At 35.8% G+C, this 15,977-nt stretch overlaps 1 protein-coding gene across 14 annotated transcripts in view; it reads right to left on the bottom strand.

Moving 5' to 3' along the window:
• Positions 1-15,977, bottom strand: part of LOC140139799 (protein 4.1-like) — a 228,181-nt gene that overhangs the window by 169,400 nt on the left and 42,804 nt on the right. The window contains exon 1 of one of the 14 annotated variants that reach the window (XM_072161511.1): positions 773-926. The exons of the other annotated variants lie outside the window; for them this stretch is intronic. The gene's annotated coding sequence lies outside the window, so the exon portion shown is untranslated. Of the gene's footprint in view, positions 1-772; positions 927-15,977 lie in introns of those variants that run through there. 14 annotated transcript variants of the gene reach the window in all.

Below are 15,977 nucleotides of genomic sequence, written 5' to 3'. Positions count from 1 at the left end.
TCATACCGGTACCCCAAATGTTCACCCCTGAAAATGCACTTATTTTGTCAAATTTATGCAAAGTTATCCCCCCCCCACCCCAATATCAGATCTTCATCATTGACTGTTTGACATTCCTATTTTTGCTGTAAGTATTTATTATTTGCCCAAAATGCGGTTTAGTTCAACTTATTACAGGGTACCAGTTCAATTTTATTATAATCATGCTTTCAATTCAATCGGGCTTTCAATAGGCATATCAAAAGTATATGATCAACATCTGGAAAAGTCTTGATATCTCTCAGACAGACAGCATCGGTTTAATTACTATCATGTTGTCCAACGCCCATTCACTGTAGATCACTCTACCAGTATGCTCAAACTGTTGGCAGACTTTGACCCTGTCAAGTACGCGCTATTGCTTGCCTCGCATGTCAATATTGCACACATCTACTATTACTCGCGTGTTTTACCAATGGCTGTACCTCACGTAGAAAACGATACCAAAAGCTTATTTATAAACACTAAAAACCAAAATAAAATACATCCTTGTAAAGAAAACACACTGCTGCATCGATCTATGACAATAACATCGCAATCGTTGGTTTATTCGAGTTATATGCAGCCTCGAAACACAGGCCCTACGGTGTCAACTTTGCTCTCCTCAACCGAAGATGGCGGTACTATCATTTTGGACAAGTACCACAAATTCGGCAGATATAACATCACCATATTTCGTAAAATCATCTCCACACCTCCATCGTAAACACACTAAATCTTGCTGAAAACCTACATTATAACTCCGCAGTGTAAATCCTTCCTCCGGTTAAAATAAGAAAGAAATCGGCTCCCGAATTAGCGAAATATATCCTTGGTATTATAATTCCAATGTGATATTCCCGTGCATGACAATCCTACATCAATTACCGTAGTACACAGAGAGAGACTCAGAGACGTAAACAGGACCTGATTACCGTAACCATTTATAGCAAATTCATGCGCGCTCTCAATTTCGCCAACATAATTAATCCAAATTTCGTCGAAATTAACATCTCAATTTACAATTTTAATCAAACAATTTGTAATTCAATTCCATTTTAGCCGAAATTTACAACTTATATACCTTTTTTGATTCAATGTCAAATGGGACTACATTCATACAGCGGGTGGTTTTGAGGCGAGACATATGAGTGATTCGTACTTGTAGCAGGTGCAGTGCACAGTATTTTTGCATTCATTTCTGATGAAAGCACGTAGGATTTCATGATGAACTAAAAATAAACATGGAATCAAAACAAAACTTTGTCAAAATTTATATTGTAAGATGAGCGGGAAGATAAAACCCAATAATTGTATTCAATACATTTCAGCGATTCAAGCCAGGTAATTCTGTACTTTCCTAGACTTTTGCGGCTGGAACTGATTCTGAATTATTTAGTTGGTGATCTAAGTTTTACTCATCTTCTCTGGTTTTACTAATGGTCTATTTTTATGAATGAATATTTGGAACCCGATTTGGAACAATGTGAATGGATCAGTGAACACAAACACAGATGGGAAAGAGTCAAATATATTAAAATGGAAATACAATTAACTCCATAAATCACCAACAACAAAGCCCTATCAAAGTGCTGGTTGACAATGATTTGTGGAAGCAATAAAAAAATCCTCATGAAACTTTTGAGGGAAAGTCAAAATTTATTATAGGCCACATAAACTTGTTTCACCAACTTTTTGTATTGTTTGGAGGGAGGGAGGTTTTATTTATTTATTTTTGCTGCATTGACAAAATACAGCAGTTTTCACGTAAAATAGATTTGCTAGCAGTTAATTTCATCTGCCAAGAACTTATTTAGGATTATGAGGGATTTAATAAGACCCTTAGGGGTGGTGCAATAATTATGTGTACCCTGGGGGTGAATTCTCAAAATGGTCTGCCAAAATCGCTTGCTCCCCCCCCCCTTTGGCCGTGCCAAAAAACCTTTGCCCCCCCCTTTCGGCGTGCCAAAAAACCTTTGCCCCCCCCTTTTGGCGTGCCAAAAAATCTTTGCCCCCCCTTACACATGCAAGATTTTGGGGAACCCAAATTTAAAACCTTAAATTGTCTTAACATATAATCTGGCGCAGCGAGCAGGAAATTTTGCATATTTGAGCGTGTTCGTAACCCTTTCCTCCCCCTTTTGAGGGCGTCATATAGAAACGATGCCCAAAATATCTGTGCCAAAAATTGCTTGCCCCCCCCCTTTCGACCTGCCAAAATCGATTGACCCCCCCTTTTGCCCTGCAAAAAAATGCTTGCCCCCCCCTTTTGGCCTGCCAAAAATCTTTGCCCCCCTATAATTCACCCTGGGTACACATAATTATTGCACCACCCCTTAGAGTTCCACAAAAATACTTACAAGTGATTCTACCTTCATGTACTGATTAATAAAGTGTTTATATACTGCGCCAATAAAGTATCCTTACACTTGGAAAATTAATCACAATTTCCAAACTGAACAATATTGGAGTAAATTTGTTTTTGTAATCCATGCACTATATCTAATCTTGCACATTATGACACCACATTGAATCCAATGTGACTTCAAGAAGTAAAGTTACAAGCATTTGATTGGATGAAGGTCCAGTTTCAAAAGTGACAAACTGGCCTATTCAAAACTCCACAGACCACAAATCTGGTTTGAGAGTGGTGAATGGCTAATTTATGCGTTTGGCTCTAATTTAAAACAAAAGGAACAAAAGAAAACTAAAACAAAAGAACTGACAAATAAAATAAAAGTTATGAAAAGTACAGAGAAGTAAAAACTGAAATAAAAACTGCTTTAAATAACGCTTCATTGAAGAAACTGTGTTGTCTCTTTGTAGCGCTTGTTGGAATCTTTTTGCGCCCTGTATAGGCCAGTTTGTCACTTTGGCATTGTCCCTTAATAGGCCCGTAAAATGGCGGCACTCCCTAGCTTACTGAAAAAAAGTACGCGAGTTCATGCAGAGGGTGCTGGACGTGATGACGTGAAAATTTGAACGGTTGAATGCCGGGCGAGCGGACGCCGTATGAATAGGCCTATGAAATTTTATTTTTTATTTTATTTTAATTTATTTAAATTTATTTTTATTTTATTTGACAATAAACAAAAGTAAAAAAAGAAATAGGTCTAGACCTATAAATAAAAGCAGGCCTAGTTATAAAATATAAGTAAAATAAAATTATGAAACCGTAGGCCTAGGTCTAGACCTATAGGCCCCCCCCCTATGCCTAAATTCCGTTAAACAAAAATAATGAATGGGCCTAAGACGGAATAAATGGTAGGGCCCTAAGCCTTATTTTTATAATGATAACTATTTCTTTCGTTTTAATATTCTAATGGCCACAATTGGTTCTTAAACTTTTATTGGGCTTAAATATAGACGGAATAAATAGTATTTGTCATTAAATGTTAATAACATTCTATTTATTCCGTTGGAAAACACAAATAATAATGATCGAAAGGCCTACTCTTAATTTACACGGAATAAATTGCATTTGTATAAATAAATAGCCCAAATGATCATTATACTAGGCCACTAGGTCTTACTCTCTATTGTCTAATTTATGCCCTAATGATAATAAATGCTATTTATTCCGTTGAAACAAACACAAATATGAAGATCACATTAAATAGGTCACTTACTGTTATATGCCTAGGCATATGATGCTTGTGGACTCATGGACTTCAATAAAATATCCGAGTAAATTGCAATAGGCCTACACTCATGCATCGGGGCGGAACACTGCATCAACACGAAGGGGTATTACATGTATGGTACAAACACGCAGCTTGTTGTCGAGTACAAGAACATTCAGCAACTCTACCATGCAAGCTCATGCATGCATGTCTAATATACGTGTTACGGTGAAAATGTGTTTCTGCACAGCTCAACTCAAGCATGAGTGCACGTACACACATGCTGTTCAGTGCAGAGCTGTCCGCTGTGTAGTACAACTTAAAGCATACCCGAGCCGACGTTCAAGAGTGCAATGCTGTGAATTGAGCTCTACATGTACGGTCTATGTCGTGTATGTTGTGTACGTGGTTTGCACAGGCATGACAAGCAGTGCGAGTACACACATGCTGTTGAGTGCAGAGCTGTTCAAGCATGTCGAGCCTACGTTCGCTACACAAAAGTTTGCGATTTTCTCGTCTGTATAAACAAGCCCCCTGGAACAAATAGGTCCGTCTAAAACACATAGATCCGTACCCACTTCTTTCTTAACCTTCTTCCCCCAAAACTATCCTAGCCCCTCTTTTGCTGGTCATAAATCCCCAAAAGAAATCCCTTTTCTCACCCCTCCGGGGCGGGTGTTAATTTAAGCTTGTTTGCTATTTTTATTTTGGTCGGACGCTATATATTAGTCCCTTAATAGGCCCGTCCTATGGAGCTTCAACACGTAAAAATCACCAATACGGGCTTATTAAGGGACTAATATAAGTGTGTTGGATATCGTCAAGCTTTATATTAGTCCCTTAATAGGCCCGTCCTATGGAGCTTCAACACGTTAAAATCACCAATACGGGCTTATTAAGGGACTAATATAAGTGTGTTGGATATCGTCAAGCTTTATATTAGTCCCTTAATAGGTCCGTCCTATGGAGCTTCAACACGTTAAAATCACCAATACGGGCTTATTAAGGGACTAATATAAGTGTGTTGGATATCGTCAAGCTTTATATTATAGTCCCTTAATAGGCCCGTCCTATGGAGTTTCAACACGTAAAAAGTACCAATACGGGCTTATTAAGGGACTAATATATAGCGTCTGACCATAATAAAAATAATACAATAGCAAACAAGTTTATATTAATACCGTGTCCCGGAGGGACGAGAAAAGGGATTTCTTTTGGGGATATATTTTCCAGCAAAAGAGGGGCTAGGATAGTTTTGGGGGGAAGAAGGTTAAGCAAGAAGTGGTTACGGATCTATTTGTTTCAGACGGGCCTATTTGTTCCAGGGGGACTTATTTGTTCTGACGGACTTATTTAAATTGGAAGTCGGCAGGCCTACAAGAAATCAAATGTTATTTCATAATTAATTATTACGGTCCTATGGAATACGGAATAAATGCTATGTTCATAGGATAAAAAATGTGTAATCGTGCTATTTATTCCGTTTGAAATTGAAAGGTCTGAGCTTAGAAGTAGGCCTAATTATGATAATTATGTCCTTATTAATTCTACGGAATAAATGCTATACTTATAGGACAAATTATAATTTTTATATAATCATGCTATTTATTCCGTTTGAAATTGAAAGGTCTGAGCTTAGAAGTAGGCCTAATTATGATAATTATGTCCTTATTAATTCTACGGAATAAATGCTATACTTTTAGGACAAATTATAATTTTTATATAATCATGCTATTTATTCCGTTTGAAATTGAAAGGTCTGAGCTTAGAAGTAGGCCTAATTATGATAATTATGTCCTTATTAATTCTACGGAATAAATGCTATACTTTTAGGACAAATTATAATTTTTATATAATCATGCTATTTATTCCGTTTGAAATTGAAAGGTCTGAGCTTAGAAGTAGGCCTAATTATGATAATTATGTCCTTATTAATTCTACGGAATAAATGCTATACTTTTAGGACAAATTAAAAATTTTATATAATCATGCTATTTATTCCGTTTGAAATTGAAAGGTCTGAGCTTAGAAGTAGGCCTAATTATGATAATTATGTCCTTATTAATTCTACGGAATAAATGCTATACTTTTAGGACAAACATAATTTCCATGTATTAAATCATGCTATTTATTCCGTCTAAATTGGAAAAGACTAAGCATATGAGAATTATTATATATAATTTTTTAAATATTGGTCATTATTTCATGATGATAATATCTACGGAATAAATGCTATTATGTTCATAGGACAATCATGTGTAGGCCTAATCATGCTATTTATTCCGTTTAAATTGGAAAGCGCTAGTTATTGAAAATGGTCATTATTGTTTCATATGTCAACGGAATAAATGCCATGTTCATAGATTTATTTATTAAATTATTTAAAAACATATTTATTTATTTAAAATATTAATTAAATAAATAAAATGTATTAAATGTATTGATTAAAATATTTATTAAATCGTTTATTTATTTATTAAAATATTTATTTATTTATTTATGAATTTATTAAAATTATTTATATATTTATTTCATTACTTCTTTATTTATTAGATGTATTTATCAAAATATTTATCAAATCTTGTTTTAAATTATTAATTAATTTATTAAGCAATTTATTATTATATTAAATGAATTAAAAAAAATTAAATCATTTATTTAGCTATTTTATTTTATTATTTTTTAATTATTTATTAAATTATTTTATTTATTTAGGCCTATTATTTTTTTAGGCCTACTATTTATTTAGGCCTATTATTTATTTATTTATTTATTTATTTATTTATTTATTTATTTATTTATTTATTTATTTATTTATTTATTTAATTATTTATTTAATCATTTATTAAATCATTTTTATTCACGCTGCGCGGTGTGCTGTGCAGGGCGCGTCGTAGCGCGACCTTTGCTTTGAGTGCGCCGTACAATACGCGTATATTTTCAGTAACCTAGGGGGTCTTTATTTTATACGGGCTTTTTAGAGGACAATGCCGTCACGTTTAAAACTGGACCTTTGTCTATTCAATAAATTTGCTTGTAACTTTACTGCTTGAGGTCACATTGGATTCAATGTGGTGTCATAATGTGCAGGATTAGATACTACATCTATTAAAAAAAAAAAAATTTACCCCAATATTGTTCAGTTTTGAAATTGTGATTATTTTTCCAAGTGTAAGGATACTTTATTGGCGCAGTATATTACTTAGTATTAGCATTGTTATGAATTAAAAGTATTTTAATAAAACTTAAAATTTAATATGAACATTTAATATGAACATTGAAAAAAACATAAGACTTATCCCAAAAAGTGAGGGGTGGACACAAAACTAATTATTTGGCCATACAGTTATTACAAAGAAACTTGTTTTTAGGCCACATAAAATAAATTTTGTGGTTCTCGTCTGATGGATTTTTATGACTGATTGTTTGTTTGCTTGTTTGTCTGCTCTGCTCACTTGCTTCAGGGGGGATTGTGTTGGAAATTTGAAAGTTTTGTAATTTTGCTTCATCTGACTTGAGAGAGGGAGCAGAGTCATAATGAGTTCCATCAGTGGCGTATCGTAGCGTCATAGGTGCATGGGGGGCACATGCCCCCCCATCAATCTCAGATTCTCAAAAAATCCCATAGGAAAATGACCTAAAATGGCTTGTGTCCCCCAATCAGACCCGGTGCCCCCCCCCCCCCATATGATGACCCACGCTACGCCACTTAGTTCCATCACCATGATCAGGGGCGTAGCCAGGGAGCAGCCAACCCGCCCCCCCTAAAAAAAGTGTCAAATGTCAAAAAGGTCCACTTTGCGAGCATTGCAGGTGAAAAAAAAGTGGTTTTTAATGCATTTCTGTCAAAAGAGAGGTCCAAATTTCCCCATTTGCATGCATAAGCAAGTGTAAAAATTAGGTTCCTTTACCTTATGCTTTCCCCGGATGCTTTCTTGGTCAAAAAAAGTCAGGTCTTAGTTTTATAGGTCTTAGTTTTGTAGACATGGTCTTAGTTTTATAGGTCTTAGTTTTGCAGAAAGGGTCTTAGTTTTATAGGTCTAAATTTGTAGACAGGTCTTAGTTTTATTAGTTTTATAGGTCTTAGTTTTGTAGACGGGTCTTAGTTTTATAGGTCTTAGTTTTGTAAGTCTTAGTTTTTGGGTCTTAGGTCTTAGTTATGTAGACACCCTTTGCACAGGTCTAGTCTACCACCCTTCCAGGATCTGTGAGTCTACTGAGGTCTACTGTAAATGACCCCCTCCAGGCATCACACAATACCCCAGATACCATTGCTCCTAAATCCTCATTAACCATACAATTAAATTCCCAATTTTGTTTCTTTACTTTTTTTGTTTTTTAAGCAAATACAAAAAGTAGGTTATACAAACATACCTTGACACGCATGAGTTAATCAATTACAAACAAGTAAACAAACAAAGAAATCAAGATCCACCCACGTGGCATGATGAGGTATAAACCCACAGTCACTACCAACAAATGCCGTTTTCTGGCCACTTTCCTGTTGTGTTTTACTTTAAACAATATATTCATTCATTCATATTTTTTCATATTTTATTTTATTTCCATAAAAATCAAAGACATTACATAAAAAATATATATAAACACGGTACATATGGAGGAAAAGGCTGGAAGACCAAAAAGGTCTGAAAGTTAGCCTTTCCCTGAAATCAAATGAAATTAACAAAATAAATCAACATCACATAACATAGCCAAAAGACAAGGTAAGGGGAGGGGGTGCTCATGGAAAAGATTAATTATATTTAGAGATCAGTTTTGTTTTGAATAAATATGAATCAAATATGCAAAAAAAATTATTTATTTATCAGAGTTAGAGTTTGTATGCTTGTTTTTCAAACAAATAATAAAATGCAGAAGATGAGACAGGTAATGAAGCACTCTAATGATTCATGTTTAGTTGAGTGGTATTTTTAGGCTGAAAAAAAGATTCAGAAACAAACAAGTCATGTTAAACCAGGTGACACTTCACTACAAGGTTGACATCCTATTTATCACACAGGCCAGTTACATATATCTATTTTATCATCAACACTCATTTTTTCCAGGAAGGGCAATTGGGAGGGGAAAGTGAAATCAGTGCAATGAAATTGGTAAATTTGCCCAAACAATTGCCCAATATTTGCCCATTATTATGTTTGGATGAATCCAAGTGTGTGAAATTATTGGATCCAAAATATAATAATGTTAAAATTGGATGCTTTACGCCCAATATTTATTGGTCTCGCTATGAGTTTTAAAATATTGGACTCGACTGCGTCTCGTCCAATATTTTAAAACTCATAGCTCGATCAATAAATATGGGCTCGATCGATCCAATGGTATATCAAAATATTGGAATTTTATTTTCAGTGGGTTTTTTTTTTGGGGGGGGGGGAAACCAGGGGGAAACCTGGTTTACCTTTTGGGTTTGTTTCCAAAGACCCCTTTATGCATTTTTGTTGAATACAACAAACAAAACATAATAAAACAAACTGAAATATGATATGCATAATTTTAATGGTTTATTTTACATTCAACTCTCAAAACAAATTATTTAAAACCAAAAATTGACACAAGGTCAAATATGCGTGTTATCCTTCAATCATATCAAACAAACTCAAAATGGCTACACACAAACCAATGGGTTTAATCAATAGGATTCTATCAAATATTTGCACACACTATTAATACTCTACATGGCCTGTGGGTTAGTTATTTATTCCATTTGACTCATCATTCATTCTCATATGACTCAATTTTATACACAAGGCTGTTAATATTTTCTATTTTAGTAGCCAAGCTCACCTTCGTCAACGCGGGTTCGTCAATTACTTTGTAATAATTTTTACTGTTGGCACAATTGTGACACGATCTGGACCATGGGGGCCAAAGGAGGCATAATTGAAAACTGAGTTACTACAATTGTTACATTTAATATACTTACAATATAGGCTATCATTTACTGGAAAAAAAACAAAGGCCAAGCATACTTGGGTCTAAAGTTATGAAGTTTTTTGATGTCTATTTTCTTATGTATTTTATTGTTTTTTTACTCCATATTTTTACCTTTATCTCAGATTCAAATTTGTCGCCTTAGGCCCCAAAAAGCCCCATGAACCAGATCATGTTGTCACAATTTGAAAGTAACTACATGTAAAAGAATAGTTTTAAAATGCTTGGACTTTTATGGAAGCTATATTCGACCCCCCCCCCAACCAATGTTGACAGGCCGAAGAACACAGCTGCATGAGATGGCACCAATCAACATTGTAAGAGGGGTCAGTTTTAGTGCATGGTTGTGGCCAGTGGCGGCACCAGGAATTTTTTCGGGGGACATTGGGGGGCAAAGTGAATTTCAAGGGGGAAAATCTACAAATTTTGGGCAAAATTGCAGCAAAAGTGGAAATTTACGTAATTTTGGGTTTTTTGTCTCAAATGTGGGAGGGCAAACTGGGAGGGCAAGAAAAATACTTGGGGGCAAATGTCCCCCTTTCGCCCCCCGTAGCACCGCCACTCATTGTGGCCTCTAATCCTGACCCATGCTCATGACTCCCATCACCCACCCCTTATGAAAAAAGTCCAGCCTGAAGTGATGGGTTGCACAGAATGGATAACAACCATCCCATAAAATCTGCAAATGATCATAAATATACAGATACTATTAAAAATATACAGATACTATTAAGCAGTCTTTTCCGGGGGCTTACAACAGCTCCGCCCAGGCCCGTACGCAGGATTTTGTTTGGGGGGGTGCTGATTTTGAAAAAGTGGACCTTTTTCCCAAAGGGGGGGGGCGATTTTGTGAAAAGTGGACTTTCTTTCCAAAATTTGGACATTTTTGACGAAAAACCCGTAAAAACCTGATTTTTTTTGCCGCCACGCTCATAAATTCTTAAATTTTGGGACTTTTTGTACACTTTGACAGATTTGGGGGGGGTGCGACGCACCCCACGCACCCCCCCTGCGTACGGGCCTGGCTCCGCCCAATCTTATTTTGATTTGACTTTGAATATTTGAATCTTCTTCAAAATCCAGAATCCAATCCGGAATCAATCAGCCTTCGATGAGGTAACAATATCAATAGAACGCCCACCTTTAATGGCAATGTTAATTGGTTATATATATATACCTGGTATAACTTGGTACCAAGCAATAGGTAATCCACTGTAATATTTCCCTATAGCTTATTACATGTATACTGCATACAGTATATATAATATTGTAAGGTGTTGGCTTTCCCAGCTAGGACTCCTAGCAGGCTAATATAAATTGTTATGGTTATATGGGCTTGTTTTCCAGATGATTTGTCAAGCCTCGGGATCTGTGTCGCTGACTGTGTTATAAATCGTCTTACTCCATTAGTAATTTCTAATACTGTAGAAGTTGACATTTCATGCTAATTTATTTTCGCATTTTCCGAAATCCAAGTAGGTACCATGGAAATAAACACCTTTAAATATGTTTATTTATGCATAGGTCTATGTCAAAAACTCTCAAACATGAATTTAAAAACATGAAAAGTGGTTCAAATTTAGCAAAACGCAAAAAATTACTCGCATGAATATTATAGCTTGTACAGTATTCATCCTTTAGGAGCTGCAGCCTTGCATCACACCCTCTTCTCTGAACGGACTAAGTCAGGGCCATGGCCATGGAGATTGGTCATGAGGTGACAAATCTATTTCCACAATTAAACATTTCAGCCTACAGTCATATTCAAAGAGGCGTGGTCCCATTTTTCATGTTTTGTTTTCTACCATAAATTGATGCCTACCAGAGGATGATTTAAGCACTTCCCACCACGCCACTGTGTTGACTTGCGGTTAGCACAGCTGTGTGAGTGAACATGACACGACTGCTCGCACACTGCATTGGCGGCCATGGTTAAATTTGAATTTGGACTGGTATATTTACAATAAAAACGCATTCACAATGCTGGTCGATTTCACATTTTATGTTACCTACAGATGGTGTGAATTATCCTTCATGCATACATTACTTTAGATCTGAAATCGACCAACTAATAATGACACACGCACAATTCTTAAACAACGTCTTTTGCACAGAATTCAATGGGATTTGAAAAGTAAAGTGGCAGTTGAAACTCTGGTGATAACACGTTTGCAGTGCATGATGGGGCTTCCTTAAATCATCCTCTGGATGCCTACCATTAAAACAATGTTTCAAAATTTGAGGTGTATTGCTTCAACATACCTTAATATTTTTGCGCATTGCAGTCTCTGATAAAAAAAAAAAAAAAAAGGTTTGTCTCAAAGCTCACAAGAAATTTAAAACAAATGCGAAATGCAATCCCCGGACTTTTTCATGGTATTTTGAGAAAAAGTCTGATTTTCGCCGATTTTTCTGGAAAAACTATTAAAAACAATTTTGAAATTAAAAAATTTCCACATTTCTTTTTTGTCAAATTTTGCGATTTTACAAACTCACACGCAAGCTTTGAGACAAACCTCTTTTTTTTTGGCCTAATAGGGGAAAAACATTTCTAAATGGTTGAGTTTTCCCAAAGCATTTCAAGTTTGATTCCCAAAAATGATTTGACAAAAATTGGGCACTAAGAACAAAACTTGTAACAAAAAATCATACAAAATAGTAAAACTTGTCACAAAAATAAGAAATACACTACAAAATATGCACTAGTCGCGTTCACATTTTGAGTTACACCCGGAGTAAACTTACGCTAACATTGATAAAAATTCCACAAATATTTTCCCTACTCCTACCGCGTATCCACACCTAGCCTACTCCTAGCACTACGATGACCAGTGGCGACTACCACTTCCGGTGTTTCTGTGCCCTTTTTAAACAAGGCGATAAGTAATTCCTTAGTCCCAACCAAAAAGGGTCAAACTTACGTCTGGCGCCAGGCGTAGCAGCATTCACAATGCAACTTACGCCTGGCGAGATTACACCCAGCTCGCTACTTCTGACTTAAATCAGGAGTAAATCTTCGGACGTACGCTTGGCATAAACTTATGCTGACCATCGTTCACACTGCCACTACTCCTGGCAGCGCCTACTGCTACTCCTAGCAACTTGCGGCGACCAAGTTCCGCCAGGCATATGTACGACAATGTGAACACTGCTACTACAATTACAGCAAGATTTAATTTCATCCTCCTCTCCACTGCACTCCTCTCTGGGCAACTACCTTACTGTCCTTACAATCTAAAGATTGACAGTGAAGAAAACTTGTGAAAAATTGAATGAAACTAAATAGTGTGCCTTTTCAAAAATCATGAAAGAAATTTGCCAACAAAATATGTTCATATTTATTACAGTAACTGCACCTAAAAGTGTGCACTATTTCAGTCAAGAATTGCATTTTGCCCTCCTCACCTCTCCAGGGCACTATTTACAAGATTGGCAGAAAAGAAAACCAAGACTCTAAACACTGTCGTCGACGAGGACGACGCGTGGAGACGTGATCGCCAGAATCAGGTTGTATTGATAATTTCTTAAGGCTGTGCAAATTTTTTTCAATATTTACATACTGTATAGCCTGTCCACGTACACCAAGCTAACTGCAAAAATCATCCATATCTTTGCGATACAATATTTATTCATATCACTTCTTTAAAAATCGATGACTACTTTATATTCAACAAATTATATAAATAAAAACATGTTTATCAAAATGGTGTTAATTTGCAATTTTCCTCAATTAGATGCGATATCGCTCAATTTGGTACGTAATTAAAATTAATCGTTCCGTGAATATTTTTCATTAGCGTATGACATTTCTGTGTCTGTCACTGTCTGAAGTAAACCGTGTGTGTGCGTAGATCGCCTATGGGTGGATTTGTAGCTATCATGTGGTCACAGAGGAAGAGTGAACACCATCCCATAAACCACTACAATAATACTACCATAAATTGTTTAAACTGTATAGATTCAAGTATGCTGCAGACTATTTCCAGTTGCATTGTGGGATTGTGTTCAATCAACTTAGAGTGGTCAGAACTCTTACGCCTGGTTGAGCCCAAGCAATTGCTTCCCAGATTTAACATCATAAATATGCAAGGCAAGAGTTTAGCCAATGCATTTGATATTATTTTGTAGAATAGTACTTGAAATTGAAATTGTGTTGTGGAAATCACAAATTTTAATCAAACACAATTTCACAAAAAAACACTTCTGATATGAAATGTACGACAGCTTTTGTAACAAAAAGCCTAACTTTTTTCAACAGATTTCAAATCAAGCGGTTTCAATGAAACCAAATGCAGCATAAATGTAGGTATGCTAGGTGAATTCAAATTTGCCATCAAACTGCATCATTTTACACATCAAATTAAAGCCCTTGAGTAAAGAAAGCCAAAACTGAAAAGATTTTTGTCATAGCACTTTCCGTAACAAAGTTACATCTTGTCAAAGATTGAAATCATCAAACAAATTCTGCTAGCAAAATTCCCCAAAACAGCATTTAGGGGTGTTTCTAGATCTTAGTCTCATGGCGATAGCAGCTTTTTTTTAATGGAACTGCTATCAAAATCCGTCTAAAATTCCATGTGCGACTGGCTCATCGCCATAAAAAATCATATATTTGGGTCAAGTGAAGTATAGAAAACATATTTATGTAGGTTTCCTTCACCGACCTGTTCTCGAAAAAAATTCAAATTTCTGTGTAAATATGCACTGTGTTTGGCCCCGGTCTAGGCGAATTTCGCCGACTAGCAAATGTGTTAACTAAGGTTTGCCTGGGATACCTACATTGTAATAAATGGGTTGCTACGCTCCACTTGAAATCTTCCATATTCCTGTGGAAGATTTAAGAAAAGTCTTCCACAGGAATATGTTTTTCAAATGGAATTGGCTACATGCTTAATTATTTTGAAACTCATACTCCCCAGTTACCAGTATATGGTTTTACCTATTTTCAAATGGAGGTAACCCAATTGTATATATTCTATTTGAATTCCATGCACCCTCTGTGAAAGACAGGCTAAATCTTCCACAGGGGTGTGGATTTCAAATGAAATGGCCCAATACAATACAGTCAGAGCACACCCCCGGGAAGTCATCAGTAAAGTATGCTGCTCTCATTTGTGCTGTGAAGTGATTTTGAAAATTTCTGAAAATATGACAATAAAAGGTTTTAATGCATTTATCAAATATTTTTAAAAACTGGGTATACACTTTTTATCCATTTATAAGACATTTATTTTCAAGTCATTTTTTTACTTGAACATTTTTTCCTACAATGTACCTTAAGAAATATATCAGTTCTATGCTAACAAAATAAAGTGTCAGCCTTTCATGTCAGCCTTTTCATTTCAATCTTAAATTTTATCAAAATGATGGTTCAAATGGTTATCGGTATATTTGCAAAATTGGAAGAATTATCAAAATTGATAATAGGGGAAAGACATTTCGAAATGGTTGATTTTTGTAAGATGAAAATGAAGTGCAAAATTTTGCACATCAAACGTAAAATTGCATCTCAACACATAATATTTGCTTTTAAATAATACCAATAAATTTATTTGGAAGTCTAAATAACATAATTCAAAATAATCCAGTTTATTTCAACAAATTTCATCTCAAGTAGAGAGTATTCGCAGAAAAAAAAACCCAATCGTTTCTTGGATTCCTGTTGAAATTCTCAGCCTGGCTCCCCGGTGGGTTCAGTTTGTATTTAAAGGTAGGACGTATGACCGTTCCAGGATTTGAAAATGACCCCTATTTCATGGGGAATCGAGGACATTTGCAGCAATGTTACCCCCCCTATTTCGGCTGAAATCAAGGAAAATTTGCCCCAAATACCTCCCCTATTTTTATCATTTTGAGGACGCATTTTCATTTCACCCCCTTATCACGAGGAATCAAGGACATTTTTTCGAAATAAATACCCCTATTTTTACCATTTAAGGACGCTTTTGAATTTGTACCCCTATTTCACGGGGAAATGAGGACCATAACGAAAAGAAAACTGTAGCGGTAAAACACGGACGAAAGTCCTTGAAATATACCCTATTTTTCATTTCAAGGACAATTTTGCTCCAAAACACCCCTAATTTGGACAATCGCGAACAACTTTGTCCTCGAAAATTCCGCGGACATTTCTTGAAAACTAATTGGAACCATCATGCGTACACATTGTCAGTGAAGACTGAACCCACCGGGCCTGGCTCTCCCTACCTAGGCTCAACCTGGGAGTAGTCAGTGCTACAGACCCTGTACCTATATTACCCATAAACTCTGAAATTAGAGAACTTCAAAACCAACAAGAATTTGAATACTATATTGAATTTCCTCCCGAACAAAACACCTTACAAACACCAAAGGTGTGTATTTTGTGACCGACTTAATGTACAA

Source organism: Amphiura filiformis, chromosome 18 (genome assembly GCF_039555335.1).
Source record: "Amphiura filiformis chromosome 18, Afil_fr2py, whole genome shotgun sequence".
Taxonomy (NCBI): Eukaryota; Metazoa; Echinodermata; class Ophiuroidea; order Amphilepidida; family Amphiuridae; genus Amphiura; species Amphiura filiformis.
Note: the sequence above shows the minus strand (reverse complement) of the source record. Positions and strands in the feature narration are given on the sequence as shown.